Genomic DNA, 21,358 nt, shown 5'->3' with positions numbered 1-21,358 from the left:
GTCTTTGCAAGGCAATGGGGTTAAGTGGCTTGCCCAAGGCCACACGGCTAGGTGATTATTAAGTGTCTGATTTCGGATTTGAACTCAGGTCCTCCCGACTCCAGGGCCAGTGCTCTATCCACTGCACCACCTAGCTGCCCCTGTCATATAATTTAAAGAACTGTTTGGGGAGACATTAAATGATTTAACTAGGATTACACAGTCAGGGTACAATAAAGGTAGGATTTGAATTCCAAGGCCAGACTCCCATCCTCTATGCCACATTGTCTCTCTTAGATAATCTAAGAAATATTACCTGGGTAACGAGAGTCCTTTAAACACAATGCTTTTTAAATATAGTATAGTAGACATCTCATCGGCACAATCTTGTTTGGTTTTATCCTGAATTCTCTCACTCCTTATGCTGGTGACTAATGAGATCACTAAATTTCAACACCATTAGCAGGACTACCATGTTCTTTGTTCCCCCAAGGGAGGAGAAGGACAGTAAGCCCACCCACTAGGGCCAGGTGCAGAGCCAATTAATTAACCTTCCCTGACATCCCCCCTTTGGTGTCCTCTGGACACGCACCCCAGATTATCCTTGCCTGAAAATCTATCACCATCCAATTTACAGGAGCACCTTCCATCCCTCCACCCCCTCTTGCTCTCCCCAGGATTATAGCTTTACGAGTGGATCAATATATCAGAGTCTGGGCCCACACTCATGCTCTTTACTCTCATTGCCCCAGGTTTTGTGAGAACGGAACTAATTGGCCTCTCTCGAGCTGATGGTTGAATGCTGCCTTCTCATCAGAGCAGGTCTTAACTTGGAGGATAATTAGCTATAATAGGACCCCCCTGCTGACTCCTCCCCTGCTGACTCCTCCCCATCCCAGCTTCGATCCTGCCCACCCCATCCTGCTCCCCTCTCTTCCAGGGGAGGCCTAGTTACAGTCCAACAGGATTAACCAAAATGGCTCTGGTTTCCATAGACTCAGCTCACTACATTAAGTAGAGCACCTCTGCCCAGAAGCCAACTAACCCTTCCTCAAGCTCAAAGTCCAGTGGACATGGTAGTGGAGAAAGAGGAATTTGAATGTCTCACCCAAAAGGCAGCTATAGAGTTGTTCTATTCAGTCAGTGAATAAGTATTTAGTGAAAATCAAGGGGGTTGGGGTGGCTAGGTGGCGAAGTGGATAAAGCACCGGCCTTGGAGTCAGGAGTACCTGGGTTCAAATCCAGTCTCAGACACTTAATAATTGCCTAGCTGTGTGGCCTTGGGCAAGCCACTTAACCCCATTTGCTTTGCAAAAACCTAAAAAAAAAAAATCAAGGGGGCAAAGTGGCTAGAGTATCACCTGGAGTCAGAAGCACCTGAGTTCAAAATAGGCTCAGACATTTGATAATTACCTAGCTAAGTGACCTTGGGCCAGTCATTTAATCCCATTGCCTTGCAAAAACAAACAAAAAAAAATCAACACCAAAAACTCCACCCCTAAGACACTTACCAAAGAGTTTGGAAAATAGGGGAAAATTAGCTAATTTGCAGGCAGCAGAAGAAAATTCAATCAATCAAGAGGAATTTGTTAATATATTAATTTACAAAGAAATGCCAAAAACCTTGTCCCTGCCCTCAAGGAGCTGACATTCTGACAGGGAAGGGTATATGAACTACATATAGAGAATGAATGGTATAATAAGTTCTGTAGGAGGTCAGAGAAGGGAAGACCCCGGTGTGGTAAGGGGAGGCTTTAGAAAGGAGGCAGGACTTGAGAAAAGTCTTGAAGAAGGGGGGGGGGGGTTGGATACTTGAGAGAAAAGAGGTTCTAGGCCTCAACAAGACTTGGGCAGAAATGCTTAAGATAGGAGGTATAGAAATGAAACAGTCTCTTCAATAGACCAGCCTTCAGGATCTGTTTAGGAAATGAAAAATAAATCTAGAAAAGGGGGTGAGTTGAGGGCTAAACTGAGGTCCTGAGTGCCAGGAGAAGGACCTTGGCCTGTATCTGAGAGGCAATGGGGAATCCCTGAAGTTAACTGAGCAGGAGGAGAGGTCACTCCTCCTAGGGGATGGGGCACTGGAAGAATTAGAAAGAGCTAGGTTCAGATTCTACCCCCCAGACCCTCACTAGCTTAACCTTTCTGGACCTCATCTTTTTCTCATCATAAAATGAGATTGGATTTCATGGATTCTAAGGCTCTTTCTAGTTTAAAATCTCTCATCTTAATTTGGCAGAGGGAGAAATACCATAGAGAGAGAACCAATCAATATCCAACTTCATCCAAGGCTGATCCAAACAGCCAGCTTCTTTCTAGAGTTGTCACTGATGCTTGCTTTGCCCCCCTCTCCCCAACCCCACCTCCCCATGATCTAGGTGATTCGATATTTCTATAAATAAGAGAGTCAACAAGATTCAAGCAGAGGATAATCCAGATCCATCATGATGCCAAAGAAAACACAACTGTGCACTACTGTAGTTGGTGAACTGAACTAGTTGGTGCTGATGTGTGTCTCAGCCTCAGAGGGATCACCATTCCAAAGCCTTGGTCCTGAGCTGACCCCTAGCTGATGTGCCCCAACTTCCAACATTTTTGTTCCTGCCCGCCCTGATGCCAGCTAATTCCAGGAGGCCTGAAAGAGCTTCCATGGCTGTGACCTTATCCACATTCATGTTGCTCCCTCCGTCATATCCAGTCTTGCACAGTTCTCATTCAGTTGTTTTCTCCACAAATCCCCCCAAAGGACCTATCCCGTGCTGACACAAGAATTATGACTTGAGAGCTGGAAGGGACTTTAGAAATCAAGCTCAACCCTGCACATTTTAGCACAGCACCCCTCACACAAAACCAATTCACATGCAAGTTATGGCATCACCTCCCTGATGTCAGGGTCTTCTTCCGGAATGAAGGACAAATAACACCAACAACAAAATTAACTCTAATTATAATCCCATAGACCTCTGCCATATGCACATTATTGCTATTAGAAGTTTACTTCCAACCTAGAACCCACCCAGTTCACAAGCAACACTGGGAATAGGTGCTGGGCCTTCTCCAAACTCAGCCATAATAATAATGAGGTAGAAGGGCAATACATGGGAGGTATATATCAAGAAGGAAGAGAGGGTCTTCTTAGCCATGAACAGCCAAGAGGACAGATCTTAGGAGCCTAGATCACTCTAGAGCTGGAAGGGCTATCTTAGTCGAACCCCCTTATTTACAGAGGAAGAAACTGAGACCCAGAGAGTTTGGGGGATGAAGTGACCATTTGGAAATACAAGTCATTTATGGCTTGGCTCATGAGATCATAGTTCCTTTTCCATTCTGTGCCAGAACTACCACTAAACCTTACAAGGGGAAACCAAAAAAAATCAACAATTTATTTGAAGGTGGACTTGATGTTCTGCCAGGAGGATGGTCAGATTGTCCAGGGGCCAGCTGGGGAGGACCAAGACTGAAGAAACACCATGTTGGTCAGTCAATGACCTGTGTGAAAAAGGAGGCAGAAGAACATCAATTTAATTAGAAAAAGATGTTCCACAATGCAAGGATACATTATTAACTTGGAGGAACCCAGGTTGAAAAAAATAGTATAATCCTGCAAGGAGGCACCTTGAGGAAGTCAAGACAAACCTTCCTGAAGATGGGTTGAATTTGTTAGGTAGATAACAAGACAGGACCGATCTGAGTAGCTGGAAAATCAGTGAGAATTCAATTGCCTTTCTCTAATTTCCCACTCACCCTCCGCCCAAACATTAAGCTTTAACATAATAAGATAATCCTTTGGGAGTGTCTTTTATAGTCACTGATGAAATTTTCCCATTAAAACTGAAGTTGATCTCAACAAGAGCTCTTAGAGGGCCTTTTTGGAGTCCTTAGAGATGGTGTTTCTTGGTGTGTGGTCTAGGGTGAGTCTGGATCAGTGACCCGGGGAACCCCTCATGTAGAATTGTCTCCACCATTGCAGATTGGTACCTCAATTGCAATTTATGTTTAGAGATTGCCTGGAAACCGAGGAGTTAAAAGATTTGCCCCACCTCCACCCCCTCCAACCCCAAGAATTTATCTGAAGCAGAATTTGAATCCACTTCTCCATTCTCTTTCCCCCTCATCCCACCCTCCTGATTTTCCTATATCTGTGGAGGGGGCCAACTTTGAACCCCAAATTCTTTGGCAATTCTTAACCACTTACCTCTAGATGAGATTAGTTATCAAATCTCCCCATTCTTCCTCCTCAGTAACCCTCCCATTCATCCTTCTTCTCCTCATACCAAAGCTAACTTAGGTCCAGGCTCCATCATCTCTTACTAGACCATTCACTGCAAAAACCCCCAGCTTAGGCTCCCTCCAAGTAATCTTTCCTGCAGGTTTTCCAAAGGATTTTCCTAAACGCAGCTCGTCCGATACATGACCTCCACCTCTCAGCTTCTGGGCTTCCTTCAAGTCCCTGCTAAAATCCCCCTTCCCATTCCCCACCAATCTCAACATCTTCCTTCTGTTGATTATTCCCATGTTATCTTGTATGGAGCTGGTTTGTACAGTTATTCACAGGCTGTCTCCTCCATTAGACTAGGTCTCTAGGAGGACAGAGAGCGTCTTATCTTCCTTTGTGTTTCCAGCTCTGTGACCTGGCACTGACCCACCATCTTGCCTCCTCTCGGTTGTGGGTCTCTATTGTCTCTGGGATAAGTGTTGCTTTTCCTGGCCTCCACCTCTTGGACTCCTGACTCCTTTCAAAACTCAGCTTATTCTCTGTCTCCACTATTTCCATCATCTTTCCTTATTGCTCCATTTGTGAGTGCACCCCCCCCCCAAATAACTTGTCTTGTATATTATCTCATATACACTGGCTTGCTGCCTCCCCAGGAAAATGAAATCTCCTTGGGGTAAGGGCTACTACCTTTTTTTGTCTTTCTGTCCCCAGCATGGTGGCCAGCTCATAGTAACCTATGCCAGGCCAACGATCATCTCTCATTGCCCTCCACCCACCCAACTGCTGTCCCCCTCTTTGATAGGCAGAAACCTAGACTTTTCAACCAGAAAAAGACCTTAGGAATCTTCACTATTACCGCACCAATTCCAATGGGAGATTCCACTCGAGCAGGAAGGAGGCTATTTTCTTTGTTGACTACTGTCAGTTCTGCCTGGACGATGTTGGATTTGAAAAGAAAAGCTTGGGAGCCCTGGCAGATATTAGCCTTTCTGGGAACTGCATGTAACAGAGAAGCTATTCCAGCAACACAATAGCTGAACCACACCTCTCTCCGAGGTGCTTTTAATAAAAATGGTCGATTCTTGGCATCTCGGGTTGGCTTTTCTCCCCTATTACTTTGTAAAACTCTTGAAGGAAGCTTGAAGGAAGCTGACATACTGTTCTGTGATATAATGATGAAAATAATAATAATAATAATAATCAAGCTACTGAAGTTCAAATTTGCCCCTGGGCTTTGGGGACACCTTGGAGCATGCATGAGATCTGCAAACCACTTTAGGTTTGTTTTTATTTTGCAAGGCAAACGGGGTGAAGTGGCTTGCCCAAGGCCACACAGCTAGGTCATTATGAAGTATCTGAGGCTGCATTTGAACCCAGGGACTCCTGACTCCAGGGCCAGGGCTCTATCCACTGTACCACCTAGCTGCCCCTATTATCTGCATTTGAAAGATGGAGAAACTGAGGCTCAGAGTAGTTCTGTGCTTTGCAGAGGATCACACAGCTAGGGAGGGTTCCAGCCCCTAGGTTCCCTCATAGCTGGCATCATTCTTAAAATTTTCACAAACAGATTCGTCCCCTTCGTGTTGCCTCCATATTAGTCTGGTTTTTTCCCCTGCTATTTTATGAAGGACTTAGAGGAAGATGGTGATTGAGAATCTGCAAGTGCTGTTAATACTGGGCTATCGATCCTGCTTAAGTCAACTAGATTTTTAAAAATAGATAAAAGCCAGATTAATTAATAAGATACATATTTAGAAATCAAAACCACCAACCCAAGCAGGGCTGAGCAGTCTGGCTTCTCCATTCAAAATGGAGGCTGGGGTCTCTTTACGGAAGAAGCCAGTGAGCTGGGAGGCTTCTGACAGAGCGAGCCCTTTGTCTCCACCCTCCTCCAAAGCAGCTGAGAGTCTTCCCTTCTGAAATCTAGAGACTGAAAAATTAAATCCGTCCTCTGAGCCTTGAACCCCAGGGAATAGGGCTTTATCAGCTCAGGACTGAAAATGGAACACCTCTCCTGGTCCGCCACCTACCCCCACTTGCCTGATCCCTGACTTTGGCACCTCCGTATCTACTCAGTCTGTTTATTTCTTGCGACTTTTGGAACCCTGCCAAAACAGCTCTTCCTATCTTATAAGTTAATTTAGAAATTCTGATAGGTGCCATTTTCAGAGTCCTTTGTCAGATAAAAAAGGAGACAGTAGTAGGAGAACTGGAGAACTAGGGTTCAAATCTCACCCTCTGCTGCTTATATACAAATGTGATAGACAGGAGGCTTTGCCTCAGTTTCCTAATAATGATAATAAAATAATAACATTCAAAGTGCTTTAAACCGTGTCTCTGACTCCTTCAACAACCCAGTGATTCTGAGGAGCCGATCAGTCCCATGCCACCTGGGAAGGGTCGGGGAGGGCCTGCGCCATCTCAGGCAGCTTTGATCATTGGAGCTAAAAGCAAGGTCCTTGGCCAAGATGGCTGCTGGCAGAGCCTTCCCTGATTCCGACACTGGCACCATTGCCGCAGTCATTTCCCTGGGCATGGGAGGTGGTGGAGGAGGAGGAGGAGGTGGCAGTGATGGCGGCAGAGCGGAGAGGAGCGTGGCCTCCGTCAATCAATACAGTTTCCACGTGTCATGGCCCTTGGGAGCCGACCCGTTGTGCTCCAGCGCCACCGTGTGGGAGTCCAGGGGCCCCAACATGGCGCCATCCCAGAAGGCTGGCGCTATGGAGAGGACCTCCAAACCCTTGGTATGGACCCGTCCCATCAGCTTGGAAACTGTTCTTTGGCCTCTGACCGATTCCCACTAAGTGAAGGTCTTAGATTTTTAAAATGATGCAGATCCTTGTTGGGAAAGTATTTCCATTCTAGTCTCTTTTGGGCATTGCTTTGCTTCTTGGTCAAAGCGACTGTTGGGAAGAACAAAGGCCGTTTGCAGGTTTTCTAACAGATGTGAGTCGCTTGCTATTCGCATCTAGAGCAGCATGCCGTGTCTTGCCCTAGGGTTCCTCACAAAGCAGCAAGGGAGAAAGCCAGGCTAATATGGCGGCAACACAAAGAGGAGGAATCTGTCTGAAAATGATAAGAATGATGCTGGCCAAGAGTGCCTGGAGGGTGGCAAATGGCTTCTTGAGAATGATTGTGAGCTGCCGAGACCATAGCAACAAGACAGTTCACCCCAGGGTTGCCAGGGACCCCCCACCTCCTCCTATCTTCCTTTAAGATGCAGCTCAGACACCATCTTGTGCATGAAGTGCCTCTTCAGCCCTGCACCCTCCCTTCCAAACCGCCTTGTAATTTAACTCTTTTGTTATATGCATAAATATACATGTATACATAAACTCGATGCAGTTAATAACAATATACTTATTCATATATTTATGCTATGTGTGTGAAACAGAGATAGGGAGAGAGACACAGAGAGAGAGAAGGAAGAAAGAGAAGGAAGGGAGAAAGGATAGACTGAGAACAAAGAGAAGGTAAGACGGAAGATAAAGAAGGAAAAGAGAGAGAGAAGAGAGAGGAAAGACACAGAGGGAAGGAAAAGGGAGAGAGAGAGAAATAGAGAAAAGGAAAAGAAAGATAAGGGGAGAAAATAAAAAGAGAGAAAGAAGAGAGAGCAGAGACAGTGATAAAGAGAAAGTGAAGGAAAAGAAAGAGAGAAGGGAGGGAGAGGAAAAGAGGAGAGAGAGAGAGGGAGAGGAGGGAGAGAGGAGAAACAGAGGGGAAGCAAAGGAAAAGGGAGAAGGAAGAGAGAAAAAGAAGAGAGCTAGAGAAGTGAGAAAGAGGGAGAGAAAAGGGAGAGGAGAGATAGAGAGACAAGAGAGAGACAGAGTAATAATGGGAAAGTGAAGGAAAAAGGAGAAGGGAGAGAGAAAACAAGAAGAGAGACAGAGAGAAGGGAGAAAAAGAGATGACAAAGAGAGAGAAGGGAGAGAGGAGAGACAGAGACATGACAGAGAGACAGAGTGATAAAGAGAAAGTGAAGGAAAAGAAAGAGAGAAGGAAGGGAGAGGAAAAGAGAAGAGAGAGAGAAGGGAGAAAGAGAATGCAGAGAGAAAGGAAAGAAAAGGGAGAGAGGAGAGACAGAGACATGAGAAACAGAAAGTGAAGGAAAAGAAAGAGAAGGAAGGAAGAGGAAAACAGGAGAGAGAGAGAAGTTTAAATAGAGTTCTTCTCTCTCCCATTAGAATGTCAGCTACTCCTGATTGTTTCCTTCTCTGCTGAGAAGCTCTACACTGCCTTTCTGGGTGCTGCTGAGCCCTGGGAAACATTTGCTAACCCTGAATCCAAATTGGCATCTTTGCAGTTTCTCCCCATTGTTCCTAATTCTTTAAAACACAAGGATCAAGGGCAGCTAGGTGGCACAGTGGATAAAGCACCGGCCCTGGAGTCAGGAGGACCTGGGTTCAAATCCCATCTCAGACACTTAATAATGACCTAGCTGTGTGGCCTTGGGCAAGCCACTTAACCCCGTTTACTTTACCAAAAAAACCTAAAAAAAAAAAAACACAAGAATCAGTTTTGCAGACACAAACACAGATCTCGTCTCTCTCCACCCTCCCACCCAGACTTTTCCTTTTCAGGTTAAACCTCCCCAGCTCATTCAATCATTTTTCACTTGACATGGACTCAAGGTCCTTCCTCACCCGGCAGCCATCCTGGCGGGCATTCTGCCACTCAACTGCGGAAAGATTTTCCCTAAAGCTCACATCAGATCATATCACCCCTACTCAAAAAACTCCAGTGACTTCCAATTTTCTCCAGGAGCAGATCCAAAATGCAATTTGACCTTCCTAGCCCTTCCTCACCTCCCCCTTTTTGGCTCACCAGCTGGCTTACACTTCACTGGTCCACAGGCACTCTGGCCTTCTGGATGTTCCATGCTCTCTTGTCTATCCCCCAGGCCTGGAATGCTATCTTTTCTCTCCATCCATTGACTTCCCTGGCTCCCTTTAAGTGTCAACTAAAATCCTACCTTCTATAGGAAGCCACTCCACCCTGTCTTCATTCTAGTGCCTTCCCTTGTTTCATAATCTCAAACCACCCACCTCTGAAAGTTGCAGATTGTCTACCCCCAAGACTGGGGTCTCCTTCAGTACAGGGACCATCTTCTGTTTTTCTTTATGTCCATGATTTAGCAGTCAGGTATACAGCATCAGACTCATAGACGCTTAAGAAATATTTGTTGTCTCGGGACTCACTCCATTCTTGGAATCCTTTTTAAACTATAGCACTCAGAGCCAAGTAAATGGTGATCCAAGGCACCATAGATTGTCCCCACCCAGTTGAATGCCAGACCTTTCTTAAACCCAATATCACATGAGCATTTATAGGCCATCACATCTCACTGATGATTTAGATTGAGCCTGTGGTCCCCTGAGAAGCTTATACCTTTTTCAGACAAACTGCTGTCCCACCATGCCACCCCTACTGTATAATTATGGAGTAGCAGCTGGAGCACTGATCCTGGAATCAGGCAGACTTGAGTTCAAATGTGCCCTCATTTACTAGATGTGTCACCCTGAGAGAAGATGGTACTGATGATGTGCCCAGGCATGAGAGGGAAAGGCAGTCACCCGAACCTTGCCTCACCCAATCATTGGACTGAACTGGGATACCAGCAACCTTTGAGAGGAGAAGGAATGAACCTTTGTTTATGGGCAGGGAGGGCTCTTTGAAGGATTCTTGGGGAACTCTTGAGAGTCACTAAGAACAGTGTTCATCAATGTAGAACCTTGGGAGTTAGAAGGAAGAAGAAACAAGTTATGTGACTCACTCTGGGTCACACAGCTAATAAGGATACAAGGCTGAATTTGAACTCAGGTCTTCTTGACTCCAACCCACCAGCTGATCTTTCCACCTAGATGTCTGGGATGGAGGTGAGAGACCTCCATGGAGGCAGAGGTCAGAAGCAGCAAGAAGGAGATGATGAGATGAGGGATTAGGCAGGAGGAGTGACCTGGAGATCCATATTGGGAGAAGAGGAGAGGGCAGAGGGAGCATCTGATGGAGGATCAATTGAGTCCTCCTTCTGGTCCTATATGTGGAGAGCAGGGAGAGGAGGTGATGTGGTGCTATCTTGCCATGAGAACCAGAAAGAGAAAGCACATGGAAGGAAGTGACCTCAGTTTGGAGGATCCAAGATCTAGAGCTGGGAGGGATCCCAGGAGCCATGCTGATACAATCCTCTCCTTTGACAAATGAGGAAACAGAGGCATAGATCAGGAGAGTGACTCCCCTGAGGTCCCCTGGCTAGCAAGGAACAAAGCCATAATGGAATCAGGTCTTCTGGTTCTAAGGTCAAGCCTAAAGGTTAAGGAGGCCAGGGTGAAGGGGTACTGAGGAGACCGTGGCAGACACACAAGGGGTCCTTCATTTCATCGCATCGTTGTATCTTGCTGCCTTCATCTGGGCCATCAGTTCCACCCCATATCTCACTGCAGAATTAAACTTCTCCCTGGCACCTTCTTGAGTTTTAAGAAGCCAGAGATGGATTCATCACACGCAGCCCCACTCCCATCCCTTAGAAGCCATCATGCCCCTTTAGAATCTAAGCTCCTTGAGGGCAGGAACTATCTATTTGCATCCTCAATGTCCTACATAGGAGCCTGGTACATGGTAATCACTTAATAAATATTTTATTTTCTCCATTTTTAGAATCTCTATGATCCTCCTCATTATGTGGATAAGGCTATATTTGCTTCTCAGAATTTTGTATTTGTAGGCGTTGTCCTTTCTCACTCAGAAGAATGTAAACAATTGATAATGCTTAATAGAAAATTGATATTTAGCTATATTAATAACGAAGGCCTCTCTTTTCTTACTAGCTGTGTGACCCTGGGCAACTCACTTGAACCTTGCCTGAAACTAGAGAAGGAAATGGCAAACGATTCCATTATCTTTGCCAAGAAAACCCCACAGGACAGTTCATCCAGAAGGTTATAAAGATTCAGACATGAACAAACAACTGAACAATTGCAAAAAAAATTCTTCACTTGTGAGAATCTTTGTGAATCTGTTGTCCTACAGAAGCTGAACATTTCTATGGTAGAATCACAAAAGAAAAAGGTTCATAAGCAGCTTCCTAAGACCATGGAGCCCATGGCCAATTTCCTGACAATGACCAGGCCATTTGAGAGGCACAAACCCCTGAGAATTGTGTCTCCACTCTGCATTTCTCTTCTACTAGGCTTCAATTCCATGGAATAAGAGGCCTCTGCATCAGATATCCTGTGGTCTCCCTCTCCCTTTCCTGCCTCCTTTTGTGTACTATCTCCCCATCTCACCCCTCATTAGAATGCAAACTCCTTGAGGTCAGGGACTGTTTTTCTTTTTATTAATTGTATTCCCCGTGCTTAAAAATGGGCTTGATCTGACCTAGAGTGGGTGCTTAATAACAGTTGATTGGATTGCACTGGATTGGATGATTGGATTGGATTGGATTGGGAAGATTTGTGACCCTATTAATGGGCCAATATTCTGTGTTCTTGTGTTTAGAGTCAATGCTTGACTTATTGGTTGATGCTGGTTGTCCAGCTCTGATAGCTTCCCATCCACCTCCAACAACTTCATTTTCTCCCCCTTCAATCACTGGCCACCCTTTAATCAGAAATGGAGAGACAGACGGACAGACAAGAAAGAGGGGAGCAAGCAGTCTAGATTCTGCCAAGGCAAGATGGCCTCAAAGGAATTATCTCCCAAGCGTAGAGGGCCTTTCAAAGCCTACACCTTTGAACTATAGGCTCCTTGGCAGGACATGCAGAAAGTTTTTGAATGTCTGGGAATACGTTAACAGAGGAAAACCGTAGCCTGGGATCCAGACATCAGCTCACCTTCCCGCCTGGAAAATAAGATGAGAAAATCTGTCCATGGCAAGGTAAGATGAGCTCAAAGACTTCCCTGTTCTCAGTCTTGGTCTTTTTCCAGGTTTCTGTAAGTTAATTTTGTTCGGAAACAAGAAGGTTCTCATGTCAGAGGCCACCCTCCCAAACTCTCCCAGGGCTACTCCTCAGCTAAAGATGCCACTCTCATCTGCCCTGGGTCAACAGGGAAAGTCTCAATGAGCCTAGAAAGCAATGACTAGCAGGGAAGGTGAAAGTTGTCTGTGCAAGCTCCTCCTAACCTTTGCTGCTCTGTTCAATTTTCTTCTATTTTATTACCCATCCACTAGGATCCATCTACATGGACTACTTGTACATAAAGCCAACTGTGGACTATATCCCATTCAATTGTTTTTTTTTAAGGTTTTTGCAAGGCAATGAGGTTACGTGGCTTGCCCAAGGCCACACAGCTAGGTCATTATTAAGTGTCTGAGACTGGGTTTGAACCCAGGTACTCCTGACTCCAAGGCCTGTGCTTTATCCATTACACCACCTAGCCACCCCACCCCCCCCATTCAATTTCATATATATCAAGATATATCTGTAGCCTCTTCCTCCAACAAAACAAACTATAAACTCCATGAGTACGATATTCCCCAATATTTGGAATAGAGTCTGGCACATGGGGAGACTGCCATCCAATCTTGGCTGACTGACTCTGAAGAACCATATTCACATTAATGTTTGCAAGTCTTGGTAACCTCAGCACTTAGCACAAGGCTTAATAAAGACTCAGTAAATGCCTGTTGACTTGGTTGGAGGGATCTACAAGACTGAATTGTAATTTCTCTGTGGTAAAATACCGTCAGTCATAGAGGAACAGAATGTCCTAAGATGTCAAGAAGTGACAAATGATAGAAATGAGATAGGAGAAGAATGCTCATTGACAGAGAATAAAGTTGGAGTCTTTGGAGAGAGATAGAGTATGGTGAGAACTTAGAATAGCAAGGTCAAAACCTCAAGGGCAGATGAGAGCTGGTTATGGTATGAGGTTTTTTTTTCATGACTATGCTTATTTGTTACAAAAACTGTATTTTTATTTTGGTAGGACATTGTGGGGATGTGCTTAGTGATAATGTTGCACAAAAGAAAAGATCACTGAAAAAGCTTTTTAAATAAATAGACTAGAAGGAAGACCAAGAGAAAACACAGGGCATCTTTGAAAATAACATATTAAATTGATTATATTCTTTAAAGATACATAGTTTCACAGATAACTTTTATATGGAAAGGTGTCTTTTTTATGGTGTTTAAATTTCAACTTTTTAAAAAATTTAAACTGAAAACAGAGTAAACTCCAAGTCAGTGAATGAGGTCCCTGAGCATCTAGCAGTTTCTTTAGACAGTTCCTTTTCCTCCTCATCAGAACAGTTTCTCCTTGCTCCCACTTGAGTTTCCCATGACTCCCAGGCTGACTCTATTATAGAATTTTAGCCCATAGGATGTTGCCTGGCAATTATCCCTCATGCCTGCCCAAGCAGTCCTGGATGAGTCTGTAGCTTCCTAACTTCTACTTCAGTGATAGCACTTTCTGGGAAGAAAAGTGAATGGGGAACAAGGGTTATGTTTTTCATTTGCTGGTGTGTTTTTGTGCAAGCATTAATATTTTCTTCAGTTCCTATCATTCTAATTAACGATTAATCTGTATTTATTCATTTATTTCCAATTACATGTAAAGATAGTTTTTTTAATTTTTGATTTTAGGGGTTTGTTTGTTTTTTTTGTAAGGCAATGGGGTTAAGTGGCTTGCCAAGGCCACACAGCTAGGTAATTATAAAGTGTCTGAGGCCAGATTTGAACTCAGGTACTCCTGACTCCAGGGCCAGTGTTCTATCCACTGTGCCACCGAGCCACCCCTAAGGATAGTATTTAACTTTCAATTTTGTAAAGTTTTCTCCCACCCACTTTCCCCAACCCCTCCCTAAGGTAACAAGTAATCTAATTTATACATGCACAATGGTATTAAACATATTTCCATATTAGTCATGCTGTGAAAGAAAAATCAGAAAAGGCAAAACCATGAGGAAGAAATAACAAAAGGAAAAATAGTATGCTTTGCTCTGTATTCAAACTCCATAATTCTTTCTCTGAATGTGGACCAATTAATAATCAAACATCAAAAATCATTAAGTACAGATGATGCCAAAAGAAGACACTGTGCCCACTCCAGAAAGGATAGTGGCTCTTTAGGATCCTTCTCTGCCTTGCTCCTGCCCATCTGAGGAATTTGGGTATGGCATCTTGAAGTGTCTGTGTTTCTGCTTCAGCTTTGTGGAAACAATCTGCTCTTGTCCACTGTCTATGGGTTGGTGGCAGCAGTCTCTTTTCTGGTCCTGGAGACTGGGTGGACAAATATGAGAAACCCACAGTGGTCCAGATGTCTCTGGTTGTACAGAATTTTTGGATCAGAGCTATACCTAGATGATGGTTTTCCTACATGAGTTTCTGACTATGTACAATGAGAGGATTCTTTTTTCCAGTTATGTCCTGGTCATTGTTATCATACATGTTGCAACTTTGGCTAACATTTCACAATTCAAAGAAACTGGATTGTTATTGCTGCAGAAGACAGAAGCAAGTGAGCAGATATATTCAATTTCTCATGTGGACAACTGGCCAGCTAACTAAAATATTGGTCCCTTTGGCTATTGGCCAGAAAGGGACATTCGGCTCCCCCCGATAGATGCTGGCTTTGTTCAGAAAAGAGCTTGATGTCTATGTTTGCAGGTTACTTTTCACTCCAAGAGATTTATCTGAAAACCCCGGTTCTCACTTTGAAAGTTTCTACTCAAGAAGTAGACATGAAATGGCTGAATTTACGGAAAGATATTGAGGCAAGATCCCAGGAGGAATTCCTTCTATTGGATGAGAAAGATCCCTCAATGTTTAAGCATGAGCACAAGGAAGAGACTGCTATCCGACCCAGATGTCTGAGCCTTTTTGTGCTTTTGGGATAGACGGTGTTTCTCACAGTAACTAGCCAGTGTTTCTGGCTGGAGTGGCTCTTGTGTTCTCCTGTGTGACTGTCCTGAGCCTTATCCATACCCCACCCCCACCATGTACAGACACTCAGGGACTGAGGGACTCGAGGCTCACCCTCCTGATTGGAGCCTCAGCCATAACAGAATTGTGGGAACTATAGTCTCACCCCCAGCTCAGTCCAATAGGTGTCCTGGTTCTGGTTTCTGGTACAGCCTCTTCGATCTCATGTTTGAAAGTTCTTCAGATGTGTCTGTCTTAAACCCTTTCAGGACATCCATATCAGTTATCCAAAGATAGATTTTTCCTGTGAATATATCTACAGAATTCTATCATAACTGGAATGCAACAGGTCTAATCTTGCAGACAGAGAGGAGCCCTAACTCTGTACTTTTGATCTTTGTGGGGTTATGGGTTTTCTAGCATCTCATCTATTATCTGGACCCCTGCCATGGCCTAACTGGCCTCTCTGCCTCCAAATCATCCTTCACACACCTGCCAAAACAATCAGTCTAAAACCCAGATCTGATGATGTCATTTCCCAATTCAAAATCCTCCTCTTTTCCTCTAGGGTAAGAAACAGACTCTTCATCCTGGGATTTAGCAGGAAACTGAATCACTTCCATTTGAATTGCCTTGGGAAGATTCTGAAGGTCACCTAGCAAGAGAAGGTAGCAGACACTGAGCTCCTTTCTCTTGATTGAATTTTTTCTTCAGGTTTTTACAAGGCAATAGGGGTTAAGTGGCTTGCCCAAGGCCACACAGCTAGGTGATTATTAAGTGTCTGAGGCCGGATTTGAACTCAGGTACTCCTGACTCCAGGGCCAGTGCTCTTTTTGCTGTGCCACCTAGCCGCCCCGACGAGCTCCTTTCTCAAGGTAAACTGCCAAGCATCCAAAGTCTGCTACAGAGAGTGCAATGGACTGGTGACGTTGTTTGAATGCTAAGTGGATGCTTGCCAAAAAGACTATTTTATGGAAAACTCAAACAGGGCCAGTGCTAACATAGTGTAAAAGCAATTCAAAGATACTCTCAGGGTCTCTCAACTTTAGAACTGATTATGCAACATGGGAGACCCTGACACAGGACTGCCTAGCCTCAAAGAGGATGCTGGGCTCTATGAGCAAGGCCCAGCTCTAAAGAAACATGAGATGAGCAAGTTTAGAGAACCCACCCGAGGTGTTCACATAGACTATTTGTGCCCGACCTGTTGTAGAGCATCCCAAGCTTGTACTGATTGAGCAGCCACAGTTGGACATGCAGTATCATTTTGATTCTCTTCAAGAATGAAAAACAATGACCTATGTAAAATAAGGGGACTGGTTGAACTTGGTCACCTCCAAGGTTCCTTTCAGCCCCAAATCTAGGAGTCTCTACAAGAAATGAGATGGAAATTTTCTCACTTAACTGTTGAGAAAAGGAGGCAGTGTGGTTCAATGGAAAGGGTCCAGGATTTAGAGTCAGAGGACCTACGATTGAGTCCCTGCGCTGTGACCTTGGGAAAGTCACAGAGATACCTCCTCTAGGCCTTACTTCCTCATTTGACATAATTTCCATCATTATAATCTTCTTAGCAAATGCTGCCACTCCATCCCTTCCTGTAACTCCTTCTCTGCAATGACTTGACCACAGAGACAGTTATGGGGAGAAAAAGAGCACTCAGGAAATGCAGGAAAATTTTTCAAAAGAAGAGAGACATTTATTCCAAAGCACAATGCTGGGGAAACCAACAGCTTCTCCCTCTACTGATTCCCTGGATGCCACCTCCTTTTATGGGACAGCATGAGGTGATTCCTTAAAAGCCAGTAAGTCTTAAGTGGTGAGCTCCCATCCCAGGTTATCCATCATCTCAGATATGCAGTTTTCTCTTCTGTAAAATAAGCAGCTTGGGGAAAAAATGGCCTGGAACCTCTGCAAGCTCCAAAGCTAGAATACACATTCCTACACTTAAAAATAGCCTCTAAGTCTCTAGGAATTTAACTGCCTCATTCTGGAACTCTGCTAAGAGAGCTGACCATCATATTCTGCATCCTTTGGTTCACAACAAGCAGGGAGGCCCAGCTTGGAAATGGGCTTATTCCTTTACCCTCAGCACATAAATCTGATGAAGCTCTGACGAGGACCTGCCCACCTACCTCTTTCTAACTTGGTCTCCTGATTTCAGTCTCTTTCCTTTCTCCTAGACCTGTTCAGCAAGAGTGTTTTGGGCATGAGTGCCGGCTCCTAATTAGAGATCCTCATTATGTGACTTACAAAATTATCCCAGGACATTCTTCATTGGCCCAGCCTATGGGTCACTCTCTTCAGATCTGAAGATTCTCCCACCACTCAACCTTTCTAGATGAACAGCAGGAGGATCCAGGAACAGAAGCTGTTAATATGGCAAACAGATCCAGATTAGAGGAAATGGGCTCAGTTCCCACATGTCACTCAACACCTCTGTGACTTCAGGCAAATTATTAAATATCTCTGGGTTATAGGTTCTTCATCTGTAAGATAGGTGACTTGGGCTGGACTTTAAGACCTCTTTCAAGTATAATCTTAAATCATACTTTTGACCCTATGCCATAGTTTCCCCATCTCTAAAGTCCCTTCTCCTCCAATTAGCCTATCAATCTATCCTTATAATAGTCATCAACCCTGGGAAGGATTTAATTTGTGATCATAACAATAACAAAGAATTAGAGCCCTTTAAGGTTTGAAAAGTATTTTTACATTTTACATAATCTCATTTGATCCTCACAGTGATTCTGGCAGGTAAGAACCATTATTAGTTCAATTTTATAAAGAAACTTAGACAGAAATGAAATGATTTGGCCAGGATCACGTAGCTAGTGTCTGAGGTCATGTTCCTCACCCCAAGCCTAGTACCTGCCACCCAAGATGCCACTATTTTCTGTGCTCCTTGATCTGAGTTTTCAAGTTTTTGATGTGATAGAATCAGCCCACTTAGGGAGTCAATTTTCTTTTTTTATTTTCTTTCTTTTTTTTTTTTTTAGGTTTTTTGCAAGGCAAATGGGGTTAAGTGGCTTGCCCAAGGCCACACAGCTAGGTCATTATTAAGTGTCTGAGACCGGATTTGAACCCAGGTACTCCTGACTCCAGGGCCGGTGCTTTATCCACTGCGCCACCTGGCTGCCCCAGGGAGTCAATTTTCAAGCACTATTTCTCTCTCTCTCTCTCTCTCTCTCTCACTCTTATTCTATTTCCATTTCACAGAATTATCTAAATCTGAGTTAAGGCAAATGATGGATAGGAACTGGATCTGCACTTGAATCCTGACTAGGTCACTTAGTGACTGTGTGCCCTTGATCAAGTCACATCACTGTTAATAACCTCCTATTCCTCCTTTGCAAAATGAGAGGGTGTCTTGGTCCAAACACCCTCTAAAATTCCATCTAGGGAGCAGCCAGGTGGCGCAGTGGATAAAGCACTGGCCCTGGAGTCAGGAGTACCTGGGTTCAAATACGGTCTCAGACACTTAATAATGACCTAGCTGTGTGGCCTTGGGCAAGCCTCTTAACCCCGTTTGCCTTGCAAAAAACTAAAAAAAAATAAATACAAAAATAAAAAAATAAAATCCCATCCAGTTCTGCATGGGAACATGTCTGCACTGGCTGTCTTCCTATGGCTTTGCCCTAGAGCAGCCCAGCATTTAGGGCACGAGAAAGGGCTGGACCAGGTCACTCACCAACTCACCAACTATGAGAAGGGAGGTGCCACCAATGGACAAAAGATGTCTTTGTGAGACTGCTCGCCTCACCATGGAAGGAAACCCTACTGTGAAACCCTACTGCCCCCTGGTGGAAATTGTCAAAAATAGTAATCATACCAGTGAGACCATTAGGGACACCTGGATATCCAAGGGCAAGAAACCCAGCTAAGGAATCAGGCTCCTGGGTAGTACCCTCACTTAGAATCTCTCAAGGCTCAGCTCAACAGCCACCTCTTACATGAAGCCTTTCCCCTTTTCCCCAAATTACACTATAGAAACACATCCATCTATAGGCACTTTCCTGATGGACAGATTAAGATACTCTTTGAAGATGGGTGATTTCATTTTTGTTGACATATGCTCAGGATCTGGCACAGCTTAGGTCACCTCCTTCCCTGCAAGTCTTGGTCTTAGATGCCAGAGAACAGAAAGTGATTTGCCTTGGGTCATAGCCATAGATGCCTGAGGCAATTAGACCCTGATCCTTCTGGCTTCTTGGCCAGTTCTCTCTTTACTAGGGCATTCTGCCCTTTCTTTGAGCCCTGGCATAAAGAATTGATTGATTGATGTGCCCAATCAAAGAAATCCTACTGGCTGAATTTTCCATTTTAAGGAAATTCAATTCAATCCCACAAATGTGTATTAAAGTTTCACTACAAATTAAGATTCATGACTATATCCTCAAAGAGCCCACAATCTAATGGTAGATGTGGCATTAGGGACATAGAAAAGTAAATGTGATCTAAAGCAGAATGGGCGAGGGGCAAAGGAGAAATTGGGAAAAGCACCATGAGAAATTCAATTAATTGATTGGTGATCAGCTGGTGAGATGGAAGGCCTTTCCTTCCCAGAGAAGGTAGAATGGAGCAGGGCCCTGAAGAAAGATAACAATTTTCATAGAGAAGAGAAGAAGGAGTCAATTCCAGGCTTGATGGGGAATGATCTACTTCCTGTGCATAAAAGACCACCACAATGGAGAAGGATCAGTCAGTAGACAGTCAACTCATCCCCATATAATTAAAATTCCTTGATAATAATGACTAGAATTCAGATCATGCTTAAGGTTTACAAAGCATTTTACAAAAATCATCTCATTTGATTCCCTCAAAAACCCTGGGAGGGAAGTGCTTTTGTTTTCCTTATTTTATAGTTGAAGAAACTGAGGCAAACAAGAAGCAAGTATCTAAGTCTGGATTTGAACTCCTGACTCTAGGTCCAGAGCTCTCATCCCTGTGCCACCCATCTGCCTCCAGGAAAGGCTTCAAGAGTTGAATATGAGATCGTTTTTGATTACATCTAAGCACCTAGAGCATGGATTAAGCTAGTCTAGGGGAGAGAGTAACTAGAGACCTATTTCTCGCAATCCAACATTTACTAGTTGTTAGGCCTAAAATTTAACCCTTGCCAGCCTCAGCTTCCTCATCTGTGACACAAGGGGGTGGTGTGTGCTATGTGGTGACCACGGAAGTTTCATGTGACTACATGGCTCTGTCTGGACGTGGCTTGAAGGGAGGTAGATTAGGCATCTCCTGCACTCCTCTTCCTCATCCATCCTTCTCCAAGGGAGACTTTAATTCCTGCCAGGAGGGGAAGCCAAAAGCCAGGCCAAAGGTTCAGCCATGTTCTCACCTGAAAGAGGGGCACCGGGTGAGACATCTAACCACTCCCCCAAAATAGTGTTCATAGAGGCAGCTAGTCCCGGACTCAGAAGACCTGGATTAAAATCACTTAATTGGGTAGCTGGGTGCCCTTGGGCAAGTCACAACCCCACTGTCTTGCAAAAACAAAAGCCCCAGATGTAAGCCCCCAGCACTGTGGGCGCTGACTTCAAATACTCTAGTTTGGTGTAAACATAGTGAAGTTGGGGGCCCGGCGGACGTGCTCCAATGCCTGCCGGCTCCTCCGGGCCTCGGTTTCTCCATCGCTGCCACCGCTCCCCGAGGGCTGTGGTCAAGGAGAGCCCTGTGCCTTGCCAAGGGAAGGTGATGCCAGCGGCTGAGCCCGCCGTAACCACCCCCGAGTCCTGTTCCCTCGGCAGGCCTTTCCGTCGGTGTCCGCTGTTCGGTCGTGCCCGACTCCTCACGCTCACACGGGGCTGCTCTGGGTGGGCCCTGCCCTCCCTCACTTGGCAGCAGGCGGGGGGAGGTGGCGCGTCCGGGCTCAGCCTCGGGTGGGGGAGGGGCTGGAGGCCCGAGGGCCTGGGTTTGCCGCCGGGGGCCGCGCGGGCGGGCCCTGGTCCTGACGTCATCACGCAGCGCCCAATGGCCTTTCTTCAGACTGCCGCGGTCGCATGTTGGCTCGCCTCGGGCCTCAGTTTCCCCGGCTGTAACCGGAAGGGGAGGTCCAAGGCCGCCCGGGATTCCAAGGGGGCTGAGCGCATGTCACAGGGAAACTGAGGCCCGCAGGGGCTGGGGGAGCCGAGCTCCGGCCTAGCGCTCCGCGCTGTTAGACGCGCCCGGTGCCGGAGAGGACGGAGGGGCCAAGATGGCGTCGGGGCCGTCTGCGCCTGCGCCGCCTTTTAAAGCCCAGAAGTCCCTCCGCCGCCTACAGGTCTCTAGCGGCCGCGAGCGGAAGTCTGGAGGGCGTGCCGGA

Source organism: Macrotis lagotis, chromosome 3 (genome assembly GCF_037893015.1).
Source record: "Macrotis lagotis isolate mMagLag1 chromosome 3, bilby.v1.9.chrom.fasta, whole genome shotgun sequence".
NCBI classification, from domain to species: Eukaryota; Metazoa; Chordata; class Mammalia; order Peramelemorphia; family Peramelidae; genus Macrotis; species Macrotis lagotis.
This window is presented reverse-complemented; position numbering follows the sequence as displayed.